Source organism: Penaeus japonicus, unplaced genomic scaffold (assembly GCF_977035675.1).
Source record: "Penaeus japonicus unplaced genomic scaffold, GWHDUDI00000001_assembly GWHDUDI00000031, whole genome shotgun sequence".
NCBI lineage: Eukaryota > Metazoa > Arthropoda > Malacostraca > Decapoda > Penaeidae > Penaeus > Penaeus japonicus.
The window spans coordinates 22,442,913-22,450,412 of NW_028234433.1; the positions used below are offsets into that span (position 1 = coordinate 22,442,913).

At 48.3% G+C, this 7,500-nt stretch overlaps 1 protein-coding gene across 2 annotated transcripts in view; it reads left to right on the forward strand.

Moving 5' to 3' along the window:
- LOC147468058 (uncharacterized) overlaps nucleotides 1–7,500 on the forward strand; it is an 11,136-nt gene that overhangs the window by 965 nt on the left and 2,671 nt on the right. The gene's annotated exons all lie outside the window — the stretch shown is intronic.

Consider the following 7,500-nt stretch of genomic DNA (forward strand, 5'->3'; position numbering starts at 1 on the left):
CTGATTGTTTTCCTGTACTTTGTTTTGAAATTGCTGCATCTTTGTGATGTTTGTTTTGGCTGAGATGCACAGTGGGATGACTGGGTACTCTATGATTGGGCGGATCAATGTCTTGTAAAAGCGTAGTTGCGTCTGTGTGCGCATTGCTTTGAACCGTTTCAGTTTTGTGTATTGTTTTTTTGCCATCGCCAGTCTTCTTTTCAGGTGCGATGACACTCCACGAGTGCCAAACTCCATCCCAAGAATTGTTGACTTATTAGTAAAACGTATTGATTATTGGCTTACTATTCTTTCTCTTGGCTTGGTTGCTGATATTGAGAGAAGCTGGAACTTATTTTTGTTTGTTTGGACTTTCCATCTCTTCAAAGTCATTCATTCTGTTTATTTCAGAAACAGTTAGAGTTGTTAATCTTTCTTTGGATCTAATTGGATATTTAATGATTTGAGTAATATCATCTGCGAAGCTTACGTCTATACAGGTGTCCATCGGTCTGTCCAGGTCAGCAGTGTAGAATATGAGAAGGGTGTGACTCTGGGATGACCCTTGTGGCACTCCACTGAGCAATGGAAATTTAGGGCCAGTGACGATATCGAGTCTTATGGTTGCAGTCCTTTCTTCGACGAAGTTGCAAAAGATTTTCTCAAAGACGTCTGGTAGGCTGAGCTGCAATAACTTGTATTGTAATCCTGGTTTCCATAGTTTGTCGAATGCTTTTGCAATGTTTCTGCAGACAACATTGCATGGTTGTCGTTTCCTCTGGGAGAGGGCAATTGTTTCATATGTGTAGGCTATCGCTTGTTGCGTGCCTCTTCCTTTCCTGAAGCCATATTGGTTGCTGTTGAAAACATTGCTTCTTTCCTTTTAACTTGTGAGTCGATTGATTATTAAAAAAAAAAAAAAAAGCCAGGAATTTCGAGTAAAGAGATTGTTCGGTAATTTTCTGTCTTCCTTGGGTCTTTGCTTGCTATTGGTATGATGACCATGACTGCATTTTTTAATCTTGTTGGAATGTAGCCCATTGAAAGGGAGTGATTGAAAATATTGCTGAGTTTGGTTACTGCAATTTCTGGAAGTTGTTGCACAATAGTCTTGCGTATTCCGCTTTCGCTAGGTGCTTTGTCTTGAAAGCTGTTTATTATTGGTTTGATTTCCCTGCATGATATGGGTTTTGTCAAGCTGTTGTCGGCGTTCAGTCTGCTTATGTCTACTTCGAGGAATGGAGTTAATCTTTGTAGATTATGGGAGAGAAAATTATGTACGAATATCTCATGTTGCAAGTCAAATGCCTGATTGTCTTGAGGATTTATTCTGAAGACATTTTCCCAGAAGTTTCTGAAGATCGCTTCTTTCTCCTTGTTGTCGAATATTTTCTCGTCTCTCTCATTCAGAATATTTGGGATTTGTGAGTATTTGCTTCCCAGTAATCTGATTTTACCCCAGAATTTTTTGTGGTTATTATATTCTAGCTCGGTTTCTTTGACTATATTGTTCCAGTGATTGTTGGAGAGGGTCTTGCTTTCGTTCTTCATTTCTTCCTGTATTTCCTTATATTGAATGCGTAGCGCTTGTGTCCATCCGTTTTGTCTGGCTTGATTAAGGATGTTGTCATATCTCCATTGCAGCAGTTTAAGATGATCTCTCGTTAGTGGGTGATTTCTCGTTAGTGAGTTGTGAATGCTTTCTTTGGTATGAGTTTATTCATTGCATTCTCAATAACAGAGTACCATGTATCTAATGCTCTGTCTATGCACGCTTTATCAATAGCTGTTTTGCTCAGGTTCTCTCTTCCCATGCTCACTTACATTTTCTTTGAAGAGATCCCAGTCTGCCCTTATAAGATTAAACATCTCCTTTTGCGGGATCATGATAGGGGATGTTGCCAGTTTCAGAACTACGGGTAGATGGTTTAATGGATGTTCTTGTTCCCCAGTACAATGTCTGGTCGTCCTTTACCTCTTGTGCTGACGAAAGTGTCGAAGTCAGGTCCTAAATGTGTTAGCATATTTTGGTTAATCAGCCTCGCTATTCCTTCTCCCATTAAATTATCGCTGCTATGTCTGAACGCTCGGTGTCGGGCGTTTAGATCGGCAATGACATATGCGGGTGAGTTTCTTCTCATTATTTTCATTAAATCTGGGTAGGGGAATTGCGGGCATCTGGGTGGCATATATGCTGTTCCTATGACTAATTTTCCTCTGTTTGTCTGCAGCTCCACTGCAAGAAAGTCCTCAGTGAAATCGTCAATCAATCTGTGGCTGAGATTTCTCTTCACGCATATTGCAACACCTGCATCGCCTTCGTTGAGTATGTTCCTTTGATAGACATTATACCCAAATAATTTTATTGTTTCCTCATTAAGGAGGCAGTGGGTGTTGATTAATATAATATCAGGATCTTCTTTGATGTATGTATTAGGAAGTTCGTGTTTCCTTGAACGCCAGTTTAAAACATTGTGTTGAATTACTTTGACTTTACTTATATTCATAGCGTGGTTATTGGGTTATTTTAGATTATGTCAGGGTCAGTTGAGGATTTCCTGGCAGTATAGTGTTCGTCTTCAGTCGGACTGGCTCGTGATGCTGGACTGGCGGTGGAAGTCTGTATTCTTCGTCGCTCTCAGTTCAGTTCAGTTCAGAGAGATTTCCGAAGACGTCCCTTCGCCCGGGCTATGTGCACGAGGCGGCCCGACCTCTGCCAGCTATAAGTGCTGACTCATCTGATCATCACTGAATGCTTACCGTGGCAGTTGGTTTGCTTGAAGGCGCTCCAGTTGCCAGGGGGCAAGCAATAGGCATAGCCACCTTACCAGCCCGGCGGCTGTTGTCTCTGGGCCCTGCCTGAGGAAGCGAGTGTGCTCGCATTCCATCAGATAGTGCTCTATCTTGGCGTCCGGCGCGCCACAATGTCTGCAGCGTCGCTCATCATGCCCAATGGTGGGTATGATTTGCTATGCACAAGGGTAGCCTAATCTCAGTCTGTAAAGACTGACTTCGGCTCGCCTTGGCATTTTAGGGGAGAATATCAGCGACTCATAGCCTGTGGCGTCTGAGTACCAGCTGGCCGAGGGGGAGGTTCTCGCTTCCTCTCTATGTCGCTGCAGGGCACTGACATCGTTTTATGCCTTAGCAGTTCCCGGCTAGGATGCACCTCAAGATCACTCAAGGGTTTTTACCTGCCTTCCTCTGCAAGCCTGTCAGCTACGTTGTTCCCTTTAATACCAACATGGCTTGGAATCCAGTTGATGATAATGTGTCTACCCTGATCCAGGATTCTCTGAGCAATGGTAAGAATCGTGGTCAGAATATAAACATAATCAAGGAGCGTGCTTTGCTGCAGGCTATCAATGGCGGCCCTAGAGTCTGTATGTATGACAACATGCCCATCCGTCTGGGCTGCATGGGCTAGGGCTCCCATAATAGCGACTGCCTCTGCCTGGAGCGAGGATGCATTGTCGGATACCCGCATAGCTTGCGCTATGTCCCTGGCTGCAAAACCGGTGCCTGCAGTGTGGGAAATGGGGTCTACAGAACCATCCATGAAGTAGGTTTTACTACCCGGTGGAGTGATTTCTGCAATATTCCTCTCCGCCTCAGCTTTCAAAAGAGATGGAGAGTACTGTGTCTTTCTCTTTGACAGGTTCATGACAGAATACTCTATCAAGGATCTTGCCCACGGCGGGGCTGTGGTATAGTTAGGGTTGGGGAGGTCCATCCCCTTAACCAATAGTGTCTCCTTGAGCTCAAAGCGTATCAGCACCCTGGCTGTATGAGACAGCCAGGTGTTGTTGGCAAAGAGTTCATGGTTCTGTGCAAGCCGACGCTGCACTTTTTTATTTAACTGCGAGTCCGGCGGGGACTATAGGACTTTGGCAAGAAACTGAGCCGCCATCTGATTGATCCGGGTGTCCAGGGGGAAGAGATTGGCCTCCAAGAGGAGGTTGGTAACCTTAGCCCACCCAGGAGCACCCAGAATGATCCTGGCAGCCTCATTTTGCATGACATCAAGCCTTTTCCTTAGTCCAGGCTTGACCGTAATCAGGGCGACAGAGGCGTAGTCCACGGTGGGACGGAAAGCGTGCACATAGAAGGTGCCCAGCCCCTAAGCGCCACCCTGACAGAGCTCTCATGACAGAGAGTCTTGCCTTGGTCCGTTCTAGGAGGTATTGAATCTCCGAGCGGAAGGTGAGGTTCTTGTCAACCCATACACACAGGTATTGGAAGGCATAGCTCTAACCCTTGGACTCGCAGTCATTGGTCTCGGACATCCTGTTTCAGCGCCATTGCCTTCGATTTGGCTTCTGAGATCTCTGCAGCATTTCTTAGACATTAGATCCAGACAATGCTGGGTCTTTCTGACTAGGTTCTCATTCTGTCTCCCAGTAGAGATAATTGCCAGATCATCTGCATATGAAATGATCTTGCACCCCACTGGGAATGGAATGTCAAGGATGCTCAACATGAGGGTGTTAAACAGAGCCGGGCTGAGGACCCCCCTGGTGGAGTGCCATTCTCGAGGGGCAAATGCCTGGAAAGGTGACCTTGGAACTTCACTCTGGCAGTTCTGCCCTTGATTCCCTTGCGGATCAGGACCTCATGATTGGCGAGTGGGCTCGCCAGTTCAAAAGCCTTCTCCAGGTCCAGGAAAACAATGACAGATCTGGTGTTGCTGACAGTGCTCAATAAGGTGGCCATGCTGTGAGCAGTGCTCTTACCCCTTGTGAACCCATGTAGGTGTTCATGTGGAGGTCCCAGCTTCCATTGGAGCCGGTTCAGTACCATTCTCTCTGCTGTCTTTCCCAGACAGCTGAGTAGAGAGATGGGACAGTACCGACCCGGCTCCTTTGGTTTAGGGATGGGAACTATGTCAGCCCTCTTCCAGCACTGTGGTAGTGAAGAAGTCTCCCAGGACTTGCTGATGAGATGCAAGAATGCAAGCTCACATTCAAGTCCTAAGTGGGAAATGATGAGGTAGGAGATCCCATCACAACCCGGGGCTAACCATGAACTGGTCTTATACGTCCGCCGTAATTCCCTCAGAGAGAACATCAGGTTCGACTGCCTTTTCTTTGATGAGGGCATGCCTCAGCTCTGCTGGCAGACCGTCGGTACTTGTTCTAGCAGAGAACTCAAGTGCCAGTCTCTCTGCCTCCGACCACGGGTCATGGTGGGTCTTTCTGGGGGCTTAGCGATTTGTGGCCCATCTGATACGGTTCCACAGCTCTGAAAAGGAGGTTTGGTGGCCAAAGGACTCATACCACTCCAGCCACTTTTCCTGCGCTACCCTCTTAGCAGTTTCCTGAGCATCCTTGAGAGTCTCTCTCAAAAAAGCATGGTTCTCAAGAGTTCTCTGTCTGCGGAAGTGTCTTCTGCACATATTGATTCTGTGGTTGACCTTAATTTCATCATTGTAGTCCCAGGCGTCTTTGAAACACCTGGACCACGGATGAGTTTTTGGAATGGTCTCTGAGGCTGCCTCCTGGAAAGATTTCCAGTTGGCCCTATCCACCTTCCATCAAGGATTGTGCTGTGGCACGGGTGCCGTGCCAGCATCCAAGATGGTGGTGATTATCCCATAGTGATCGCTCGAGGCAGTGTTGTCCACAGACCAACTAATTCTCTCGACCAGGGCCGCAGTGACAAAGGTAAGGTCAAGGAACCCCCCGCCAACGTGCATAGGCTCCTGGTTGTTGAGAAGAGCAATCTCGGGGCATGACTCAAGCAACGCGGCTATGTGACAGCCTGCCGCATCCCGGCTCCGCGTGGGAGCAAGGATGGGGTGGTGGGCATTGAAGTCTCCCCCTATGAGAATTGGCTTGTGTGCCACAGCAGCACAGACTTCACTAATATCTAAGCTCCTACAGGTTGGCCTGTTATACACATTGTACAGCTTGAGGGGACCCCCAGCCAACTGGATCTCAACGGCAAGGAGTTCAACACCTTCTCCACCCTCCACAGGATCAGCAATCAAGGAGCAGGGGATAGTCGATTTCACGAGGGTAATCAAACCTCTGGTGCCTTGCGTACTCGGCAACACAAAGGGATGATATCCTGAGAAGTGAGCAGAGTCCCCCAATAGAGTCTCCTGGAGCATGACAGCATCAGTGTTCCGAGATCGCACGATCGCGTGGAGAAGGGCGTCCCTCTGGAAAAAAATATTGATATTCCACTGCAGTATGCTTAGATTAGGAGCCATTGTGCTAATCTGAGTCCATTAAGTCTGTGTCATCAACAACATAATCAGTCTCAGTCTCCGACGACCCAGTGTGGGTAACGTCAGACATTTCGGAGTCTGACAACTCCTTGGTGAGTTCCTCACTGGTCGTGATTTCCTTACTTGAGTTGTCACTGTCGTCGGGACAGGTCGAGCAATAAAAGGGCTGGGTCTCCTGGGAGGTGGAGAACCCTTGGTTGCCTTGACCTTCACTCTGGATGGTCGTGGCTTCCTCACCCTTTGGCTTTTGGGATCAGGCTCTGCCTGTGTGGCCTTGGCCGCAGGTTGGGTGGGGAGACAAGTCTCGCCCTGAGTTGGATTGGGTGTAGTGGCCTTGGGCCTTACATCCCTTTCCTTCAGAGCAGCAACAGTTTGGGTCATTGCCGTCATGGCGACCTTGACTGCCTTCTCCGTCTCCTCATTGGTCCTTCCTAATGCTATCGCAACTGCTGTGATGACTGCAGTCAGCAGGAGTGTCAAGTCATTCTCTGTAAACAGAGTTTGTCTCTCCGCTCTTGGGGTGGACTTTGGTGTGTTCCCAGACCCCTTCTGGGCCTGTTTCTGTCTTGGAACACCCACCAGAGCTGGAAACTACTTGAGTTGGAGGTGTCCGGTGGTGGTTTCGTTTTGGGCCGTGCTTCCTTCCTCTTAGGAGGGGGGGAGCCCTTACTCTTTAGTTCTGCCCCCAGATATAAGTGCCTGGAAGGGCGGGAACAAAGTCTGGTCATTTTGCAACGACTTCTTGCCGCCAAGAGCCTCTTCCTTCCTTATGGAACATCCAAGGCTCCAGGCGTGGTGTTTTTTGTGGCAGTTGGGACACTTGGCAATGGTGTCCCGCTTGCCGTCTTTGTGTGCTTTGAGGCACACCTCTGTGCTGTGTGCCTGACTACAGACACCACACTTCAGCTTTGCAGAGCAAGTGACCTGGTGTCTGTACTTCTGGCACGTGAAGCAACGGAGTGGGTCTGGGACATATGTCCTGAGGCTGTAGGAGCCCCAATTGCCAAGGCCCAAGGACTCAACTGGGGCTCCCTTCAAAGTGACCAGGACTTGCCTGGTTGGGTGCTTCCCTTTGGAAAGCCGAGAAGCTCCCGCCACCTTGGGATGAGTGGTGATGAGCTCAAGGTCATACATCAGAAGGAAGCCAAGAAGCACCATCTTGGACTTCCTCTCTTCAGAAGTCAGGGCTGCCAGGCTCACCTTCTGCACTTCCAGGAGCTTGTCAGTCTCCTGGAGGAAGGTGAGGGTGGCTTGGTCGTTTGGGATGATTACTATGCCATTGTCTCTGG